We start from the raw sequence: 10,967 nt of genomic DNA on the forward strand, positions 1-10,967 counted from the left end.
TGTTTCAAAGCACATTTGCTCATTTGAAGCCTTGTCTATGCTGGGGATTCCAGACATCAGTGATCAGCCATTGGTATATTGGACTGGTGCATACCCCTGTGTGATGGAGTTTACAGACCTCACACTAAGGCTAAGGGAGTGACACAGAAGTACTGGGCCAAGAAGGCCCCACCCTTCAGCTGCTGCAGAGCATGCTCCAAATGGAGAACCTGCTTAACAGGGGACTCAGAGTCAGGCAGGTGGAGAGAGACGGAGACATTGTCTGCAGGAAGGAAGGCGTAGATCCTGGTTTTGAGGCAATTATTCTCAGTGGAATGAGATTTTTTTTAAAATAAATAATAGTGTGTGTTAGTTACCACCTTTCATCCAAGAATTTCAAAGTTCTGTACCCACCTCATTTAATCATCTTGGTAAATGTGTTAGGTAAGTAATTAACAGTGTTCCAATTTTATCTACAGGAAAACTGAGCTGTGGTTAAGCAATGTGCTCAAAGTAAAGGAACAAGACAGGCATTATTGGGAATGTAATCTAGGTGTCCTGCCTCCTGCTTTATAAACTAGAGTACAGTGCACATACATAAATTCAATAAGGAAGAAAAAAGTATAATGAAAAACAGAGACACTGACAAACTTCTGTATTCAGTGTCCCGAAGTTGCCCAAGCACGCTTGGTTTGCTAATTCTCCATTTGTGATTCCGCAGAAAAAGGAGAAGAAGGGGGAGTTCACAATTCACAAACCAATTTGTGTTGTTTCTGCAACACTGCAAAAGTGCGACTCATGAATATGCTAATGAAATTGCAATGAGAGTTTTGGCACCATTTCATCACCTCATCTAGATTAGAGAGTAATAATACTATGGCTTCACATGTCTTCAAAAAGTGCTGTGGTGGTGCAAAAAAAATTGATCTGCAATATTTATAATTCAACAAAAATTATACCTGTGCTACCATAAAATAATAATTTTTACATGTAAGGACTGGTTTAGGGGTTGACCAAAGGGTAAAAAAAGAATTCATATTAAAACCATATTCCATACCACTGCCACAAAATCTATACAAACAGGTAGATTCTTACTTGAACTTTGTACTTGCTCAAGAGAGAAAGAACTCCCCTTTTATTTCTGTGCTGGCTACCTGGATTTTAGGTCTAGCTGCACAGAATTAAGTGGAAAAAAGAACTAGATAAATTAATGGAGGATAAGTCCATCAATGGCTATTAGCCAGGATGGGCAGGAATGGTATCCCTAGACTCTGTTTGCCAGAAGCTGGGAATGAGCGACAGGGGATGGATCACTTGATGATTACCTGTTCTGTTCATTCCCTCTGGGGCACCTGGCATTGGCCACTGTCGGCAGACAGGATACTGAGCTAGATGGACCTTTGGTCTGACCCAGTATGGCCATTTTTATGTTCTTAGGTTCTTATGACCTACTCAATTGTTTATGCTCCTCCTGGAGTAAATGAGTGGAGAAGGGATGAGGAGGAGTGGAGAATGGGCAGAGCACTGACTCCAACCCTGCTTCTTACTGTCCAGAGTAACAGAGCCAGAACAGGATAGAAGAATATTTACTAGTGGGATAGGCCTGCAGAAAATTATTACACACGCACCCCTGGGGAAAGGAGGAAACAAAGTATGAACTGTGATGCAGTGGAATGTCAGAGATGCAATGCCTCCTGAGGCTACTCCTGGGCTGGTGCAACTAAAGCACCCGCTTTATACAGGGCTGTACCTGAAAGCCAAACATAACCCAAAGTTGGGAGAAGACAGTAGGCTGGACAAACATGCAAGAAATCAGAAAGCTTGTTTCAGAAAACAAGGTACAAGGATGTATAAGAATTACTGAGTCCTTGGTTCTGATTATTGTAAGATATTCTTACCTAATTATAAAATGACTTGGATGAAAATTATGACTGGATTAATTGAAGAGGTTTTCAGCACATGTAATCATCTCCAATAAACACTCTGCTTGGGACTATTCAGCCTCTTGCCCAATCAGATCACTATGTCAGAGCTGTCTCGCTGCCAAACACTACTTACATAAAACAATCCTGTTTAAAAAAAAGGCTAAGATTTTCAAAGATCAGGAACTAAAATCAGGCTTCTAAATCCATATTTAGGCACTAGAAAAGTAGCCTGAATTTCCAGAATGCTGAGCACCCCTCAACAGTGGTGGGGCAAGGTATAAGTAGACTAAGCAATTGCTTAGGGTCCCAAGCAGTTCAAGGGGGCCCTGATTTAGAATTATCCCCAAAATATCATTAATCTTATTCAAGGTGGACTTTTTAACAAGTGTACTAGTATGTGTTTTGTTGGCATGTTTTATGGGTTGTGGAAATAATGCAATTAGTATTTTAGAGGGTGAGTAAGGGGGCCCCAAAAATATTCCTGCTTAGGTTCCCCAGTGGGCTTGTACCAACTCTGCCAGCATTTCCCACTGAGTCTCCTGTCTTTTGTAAGGTTAGAAAAACTAAAAGTACTTAAATTAAAATCCTTTTGGTAATTTTAAAAATTACTTGCCTGCTCTTTTCACTTCCTCCCTTTCTCCTTTCCTCCCTCACTATCCTTTCCCTCTTCCCCACCTCACGCTTTCACTCCTTCGTCTGGAGCACCCTGAACAAGTGTGTAAGAGGAAGTCCCCACTGCTGTTCCCTCAAATGATCAGCAAGAACATGATTTCAAAGCCTATCCAAGATGCATACTGGTTAATGAACCCACACTCTGCCATTTATTGTTGCTTACTCATGCAGTGCCAAGAAATGGTTAGTCAATCAGGCTGCTCAAGAACACTCTTGTGACTCTGGCAGACCAGGTGCCTGCTCATGCCAAGGTCCCTGTGCTCCCATATGGACAAATACATAGCTGAAATCAGTCTGGCTCGCCTGTGTGCTAGTATTGTTAAAATAGGTATTAGAATGATAAGAATGTCTGTGTTTATATTGTTTACACTTTATGGAATGCTTGTGAGTTGCTGCCTGCATTAATCTCACTTATAACATCTATATTGCATATTAATATTTGAGAGTTTGCAATGTAAGCCTCTGTAACTGTAAAACACCTGAGAGGAGAGAGAGACATTAACTAGTGTATTAACTAGTGTGTTACATCCTGTCTGACAAGGAAGGCCCATCGACAGCATACAGACAAGAGTGGAACATTAAAGAGGACAAAAGACTTGTTGTTTACTATCCCCACCACACAAAGAAGATGAGTTTTGCAAATAAATTCCTCCCATCAGCTGAGTTTGCAGTTCAAAGCAGAAGGGGGAAAAGGAATAAAAACCCTAACAAGGAGGAACTTTCTCTAATTGCTGCTGGGACTCTGGGGGCACAGCTTCTAGGCATAAGCAAGGGATCTTTAGCTGCTGGTTATCCCTAAGGGACATATAGAGCTTGCTTATTATAGAAGCATCTATTATCTTTTGAAACTTAAGATTGGAACTCATTTATGTAGGTATGTTTACCTGCTTTAACCTTGTAAATAACTCTCTGTTGTTACCTTTTCCTATATAGTATCTTTAGATAGTTTATTATAGAATTGGCTACAAGTGTTGTCTTTGGTGTGAGATCTAAGGTGCAATTGACCTGGGGTAAGTGACTGGTTCTTTGGGACTGGGAGTAACCTGAATATTGTTGTGATTTGTGGTGTAAGGGACCATCTCTCACAAAGGCAAGCTTGCCTGGGTGGCAAGACAGATCAGAGTACCCCAGGGGACTGTCTGTGACTCCATGTTAAGGCTGTTAGTGCCTGAGGAGTTCACACTTGATAATGAGTTGGTGAAACCTAAGTATAGAACTCACAGCCAATTTGGGGTTTGTGCCCTGGTTCTTAACAGTCACCCTGAGATTGATATTCACACTCTTGAACCACTGCGGGACAGCTTGACAATTCTAATACAGTACTACTGTAAGCCTGGAGAGAGTTTGGCGTGAGAACCTCTGGTCAAATCTCAGACACAGAGAGTCTAAGACGCTGTGATAAAATGTGCAGGTCTAACAATAGACTTACATCTGTCTCAAACACAAAGGAGTGTATCAATAAATACAACATCAAGACTGCACAATTAAAATCAGATAATGCAAGTGAAGGTTCTTTCCGCATGCTGCAAATTCTGTATGTTAACTCTGCCACATTTCCCATCCTTTCTACATTGCACAAGGTGGTGATATATATTTAACAACAAAGGTACAAATCCTGGTCCCACTGAAGTCCATAAAAAAAACTCCCATGGACGTCAGTAGGAGTAGATTTGACCCTTTAGAAGAAAAACAGAAATAGAAATGATAATATAGGTCAATCCTGCTCACCTTGCTCACACAAATAGTCCCACAGGGCCAAACTCATCCCTTTTACAACTGCAGGTCAAACAGTCGGGAAATGCAAAAGTTAAATTCCCACAGCAATATTCATTTGGCACATAAAGGCATGGAATTTTTTTCCTAGCCTCCCTTCTTGCACCTTCAATTTGCAGCTGTAAACACCCAATGGAGTTATACCAATGATGTGGTTAGCCCCTTTATTTCAGTGGTGCTACCCCCATGAGCAAGGGAAACTGGAATTGGGCCTCTGAGACAGATTTTTATAGCTTGGCTTCCTTTTTTTGCTCCACAACTTGTGAGTGTGTGCAATGGAGCAAGAGCAATTTATACCAGATGGCATCTAGCAAAAATATGTCTACACCAACATTTTTAAAAGTGATCACTAATTTTGAAGGCAATCCAAAAATTAAGACACTCAGAATCAGTAGACCCGCTTGAAAATTTGGCCCTAATTTTTAACGCTATTATTCTATTGATTTGTTCAGAGTTAAATAGACATGCAAGCACACAAGATTTAGCATTATAATATTATAATGCTATATGGCATTATATCTAATGTGCTGTTGTCATATCATTGGAGGTGAAAGGAGTCATAGGCTGAATTCAGAAGTGATATGCAAGGTGATATAAGTGGAAGCAGGAAAAGCAGCTAACTGGAGGATGTAAGAATCTGTAGGTCAAAACTGTAGCCCCCTCTACTTTAAGTTACATCTTCTTCCTGCCTTTCAGCATGTGAGGTGCACCAACTTAGACTACGGGCCTGTTTCGGGCATGCTGAGCACCCACACATTAATGGGAGCTGCAGGTGCTCAGCATTTCTGAAAACTAAGCCCTGGAGGCCTGATTCTGATGTCACTTACATTGGCATAGAAGCCAATGTAGTTACACTGGGCTAAACAAGTGTGTGAGAAGAATCAGGCCATAAGAAACCCTAAAACATACCTAAGACCTATTTACCAATGTGTAATTTACTTCACCTTACCCAGCACTTCTGAATTTGGCCCAAGATTGTGCTCTAGCTGGGCTTCTGATCTGAATAAATGTTTTATGGGCCAAGCAAAATTAACATATTCAGTGTGAAGAGCTGTGTTCAGCTGTTATTGGACACAGTTTGTAAGGAGAAAGGTTGGACAATATACTTGCCTGTTCTTTACTTGGGGGTATCTGGGACATCTAATAGAATCATCCTTGGTGGTTTATTTACTAACCAATGTAGTTATTCTTTTCATTACCTCCACAATGTAATAGTTATTTTATGGAAGCTCATTAAATTTAATGAGACGCCACCAGATTTTATTGCCTTCTAATAAAATGCATAGGAGGAGTTGTTTTCTTCCTGATTCATGCAGCTCTAGAGTACCTTTTAAAAAAAAATCGGGTATTCAGCTGTATTGTGAGCAGGGCCCCTGGAATTCACTCTGGTGGTCTCAGTGGAGCTTTAACAATTAACAACCATTCAAATAAAGATGTGTAAAGGGTTATGCTATGTATGTATGTATATATAAAAATTGAACTCCCTCCACATTAACAGTAACATAAACATTTTTTCACCCACGAAAGCTCATGCTCCAATACGTCTGTTAGTCTATAAGGTGCCACCGGACTCTTTGCCGCATAAACATTTTACTCTATCCTGGGGATCATTTCAAGCCAATGGACAAACAGTTCTGCCAACATTGGAACCAAGTTATATAGGTGTACAGGAGACGCACAGTAAGGTGAGACTTATCAACCAGAGGAAAAATAAGTCACAGGTCAGAATCCTCAGCTGGTGTAAGTCGTCATAGTTCCATTGACTTACAATGGTCTATTTGAGGTATTTACTTTCTAGTTTTCCAACAGCACTGAATGCCTCTTGTTAGTGAGATTGTAGAGAACTTGATCTTTGAAAAATGCAGAAAACTAACAGAAAGAAATCTGGGAAAAAGCACACCCTTCAGCAGCTATGCAACAAAATGGGCATGTATGCTCAGTCACCCTACTGAAAAGTGCTACCACCCAGCAAGATGATTCTATTTAAAACCTACTGAAGGAACAGAATAAGAAATGTTTTCAGTATACTTGAATATAATACAAGCAGATTGACCTAATGAAAGTAGAAAAGTGCAACTTAGGCAAAATCTTAGTCCCAAATCTGAACAATTTATACCATAGAAGTGCAACTTCAGGGCATATGTACGCTTGAAGCTGTAGAAGTAGAATATTGCAAAAGAACTTAGGGGACCCAATCAGAAATCAGCACCCTATTGTGCTAGGGGCTCTACAGATACCCAGTCCCTACCCCAAATAGCATACAGTCTAAGTATGAAAGAAAACACCATATATGGATATGACAAGGAAACAATGAGAGAATATGATAAGCAGTGATCACAGAACACCAGCTGCTCGTGTATAAAATGATATTATTGTAATGAAGCCTTATGGGGTAATAAGAACAAAAGTTCTGAAAGAGAAATCCACTTTTCTATTATGACTAATTTTACTGTGAGCTCCAGACATCAATTTACTGAGACAAAATAGTGATATATATAACTGAACTTTACTGATCATGTTGGCAACTGTGTAGCAAAACAACTGAAATTAGGAAGAGAAAACAACTGTACTTAAACGTGCAGTGAAACACTCATATTGATTCCCAGGTGCACAGTGCAAGCAAACTCCTCTCTTTCATATAAAACTGGTTGAATTATCATTGTGTATATATTATCCAATGAATTTAGCCCTTTTTGCTGATCAGAAATGGTTCACAAGCCAACCCTGATTTCTGCAGATGCGCTTGTTATGTAGGAGTATTCAGCAAATAGTTTATGTGAAGTTTCAACCTCTGGGTTATTCCCAAATGTTTGTCTTTTGCTATTCTTTAATCATAGTGTGTGATTGGTTGGGTAAGTAACATTGTTATGTTCCTGTTTCCTGGTCAGCTGACTCAGACTTTGTATACGGATAATAATGAGTAGTTATTAATTCAGTATGAACTTGGAAAGACAAAGTCATGCTAAAAATTGTTCAACTTTGGGGATTCACATATTTGTGAATTTGGGATTCATAACTTATTCCTGTCCTAATTGGTTCCATACTACTGCTGTGTGATGTTAAAAATTTGCCACCTTTCATCCCAGAGATGGATTCACTTTCTTGATTAGCCCAATCCTGATCCCGCTAAAGTCAATGGCGCAACTCTCGTTGACTTCAGCAGGAGAAGGATGGGACCTAAAATGTTTAAAGTACCTTGGAAGTTCTTTGCAATACTTCTGGCTGACAAGTACCATGCACCATGTAAATGTAAGATCATTATCATTGTATGTGAATACTACATCTGATGCAGAAAATCCAAAAACTGCAGTCATAAAAGAAAACAAATGCCTTATTTTTTTAATCTGAGTATCTAAAATTAGGCATCTAAATCCACATTTAGACACCTAAATTAAAATGGCCTGATTTTCAGAGATGTAAATGCATTCCGCCCCCATTCACTTCAGTGAGTTGCTTAGCACTCCTCAATATCCTTATTTAGTTGCCTCAGTATAGATTTAGATGCCAAACTTTAGGCACAGAAGTTTGAAAATGTTGGCCTGTGTTTTCACATCTGATCGTAACACCTCCTAACTCATAATAACTGTATAAGCGAAAGAACAGAATATGTGACAGAAATTATTATGAAAGGAAACACAAGGGGGAAACTGATGTGAAAATGAGCTTTTAGCTTCATTCTTCTGTGTATTGTTAAACAAGGAGGATTAAGAACAGTTTTAACAGAAGCATCATTTTTAAGATAAGAAAATGGGCCAAATGTTGCGTTCACTTATATTAGTGTAAATCAAGAGTAATTCCAGTACATTCATTCATTAATTGAGAGCAAGATTTTGTCCAACATTTATATTACTACCTGATCATAAAGGGGGAAGTTAAGAGGTATATAAGACAAACCTGTCCATCCTCATTAGAGTAAAGTTGAGTATAGTCTATTCTTGTTTTAATGCAGTGATCTAATTAACCTTTAGCCAGAATTAAAATGACCTTGATTTGGCCTTGTGACCTCAAATGCTTAATGTAGTTAACTTTAAAGAAGCTTTTTAGGACAGTCATGAGTAGCATCTGTTAAAATGGGCAAAAGGTTGAATCAATTTACTTACGTTGCTGGTGCATATGTTGTTTATGTTTTTTTAAAGGGATATAATCTGTAGTTTTATTTTAAATATGACATGAGCATTGTGTTCAAGAAATTATGTATGAAATATGAAGAAGGAAAATCATTGCTTCAGAATTGTTTGTATTGTCTCTTCTTTTGCGATCTTAGCAATAAGCCTATTTTCTTTTTAATCTTAAATTCTGCCTTATAACAAATATTTTAATGTGTTCTGCATATGCTTTGCCTGTTTTAAGAGTAACACATGAGGTCAACTCTACTTTCATTTGCACCAGTACAGCCCCAATGAGGCCCTGATTCTGGCAAGCATCCATATTTAGGAAGGGCCCTTAAGCATGTGCTTAATTTTAATTTTAAGCTCATGCTTAAGTCCCATTATTGTGGAAGCAATTTATGCATATGCATAAAGTTGAGCACATGCTTAGGTGTCTTTCTGAATTGGAGCCTTAATGTAATAGAGTTGTACTGGTGAAAGTGAGCAGAATTTAACCAGTACATCACCTATCAGGGGAAAAGCTTACTTGAAAGAAAAATGACATCCCAGTTGTTTTCCCTATTTGATATTTAAGTGTTCAAATGTAATGTACAAAGATCATTTTTATTTGATCATTGTTAAGCCACTAATGAGCAGCATAAGCCACATTTATGTTGGGATATTGCCATAGGTAGGGATTGATAACTTACAAACATTGTACAGTATGTTTTAATATTTTTCCAGTCAATACAGATATGGAAGTTTATTGCATATTAAGGTGAGGATGAGGGTAATTAACCTATTTACCAAGGTCATGGTTGATTCTCCAACACTGACAAGTTTCAAATCAAGATTGGATTTTTTTTTCCTAAAAGATCTGCTCTAGGAATTATTTTGGGGGAATTCTATGGCTAGTGTTATACAGGAGATCAGAGTAGCTGATCACAATGGTCCATTCTGGCCTTGGAATCTATAAATAGTGTAAGTACAGCAGAGTTTTTCTAACACACAATTAGTATATTAAGAGGATTGGATTTGTGCAGGAATAAGGACTGCAGGATTGAGTCCCAATGGTGAAATTCATTGATGCTCTGAAGGGCTAGAGCGAGGCCTTCTGCTGTACTTAAACTCTGTATAAGGACCCTGCAGAAGCACTGTGAATAGAACAGTCTCTCAGTGGTGCCCCCTACATACTACAGTAGGGGTTTCAGCACCAGGCCCACATGGGCAGTGCAGAAGGCTCTAATGGGCCCAGGCCAAGGCATCTATGTTTATGTGCAGATCCAGCAGCCACAGCACCCCATGCTGCTGGTGTGGAAGGGCTGCAGTTCCAGTTGCAGACTGCAAGTTGAAATTGTGGCCTTGAAGGGTGTGGAGGCCTCCCACAATCCACACACACAAAGTCTGAACACTCCAGCTTATGTAAGATTTCATCCTAATATTCTGTCCATACTAGGCTTTTTCTGAAAAGATTCCCACTGTTGATACTATTTCAGAGTAACAGCCGTGTTAGTCTGTATTCGCAAAAAGAAAAGGAGGACTTGTGGCACCTTAGAGACTAACCAATTCATTTGAGCATAAAGCTCCACTGGCAGGTGCAAAAGGGAGAGTACTAGCGCGGACATGGCTCCAGGTGGCTATCAGCATTTTAATTGCCAGCTCATCTAAGCCTGCTCAAAGCACCTTTGTACTACATGGCAGTAAAAATGCCAGCAGATGCCTTGTTGATACTGCTCTGCACCAGCACTCCCACCACTGGTACCATCAGTGGGGCTGCAACTGCATTGTCAACAGGGGGGAGTTTTTAATCGGACAGCTGAGGATAGACAAGGCCAAAGCAAGCCTCAAACACCCTTAATAAAAACATAAAACTATCGCACCACAGCATGTATTTTATTCAAGATTTGAACAAATGTAGTTTGTTTTAATTACTTATGAGACTAGCCTGCTAATAAAGGTACTGTAGAGAGGCTAAGGGCTAAACCCTCCTTTACATTACTCAGGTGAGCAGTCCCATTGGACAGCATCCTGCAAGCCCTCCCACAGTCAGAACTCCCATTGCCTTCAGTGGGAATTATATGTCAGAGACTTTGCTGCATCAAGCCCAAACATACACCTAGTTTTGTGTGTAAATGGTTGGGTTACTGGGTTAGTGAAGTTAGAAACTGTTATACACAGCACAGACCTGCATACAAGGATGTATATCTCAAAAGAGAAATATTTGTAAAGTGCTATAATATATATGTATTAGCCTGTGGGCCAGATGCTATATATATTTGGGCCAGCTGCTATAATATATATATATTGTGTATACATATATATATATAGTATATGCTATAATATATATATTTGTAGCTGTATAGCACCTTACTCAAAAACACAAGCAAGGTACTACTCAGTACAAGGGTAACAGGGATATTAGCCTTTGGGACATATTCTGTTACCCTTGTACTGAGTAGTACCTTGCTTGTGTATTTGAGTAAGGTGCTACACAGAGGGCCTAATCCTGAGTTCACATACACTGATTTTG

Source organism: Chelonia mydas, chromosome 4, assembly GCF_015237465.2.
Source record: "Chelonia mydas isolate rCheMyd1 chromosome 4, rCheMyd1.pri.v2, whole genome shotgun sequence".
In the NCBI taxonomy this organism is placed as follows: Eukaryota; Metazoa; Chordata; order Testudines; family Cheloniidae; genus Chelonia; species Chelonia mydas.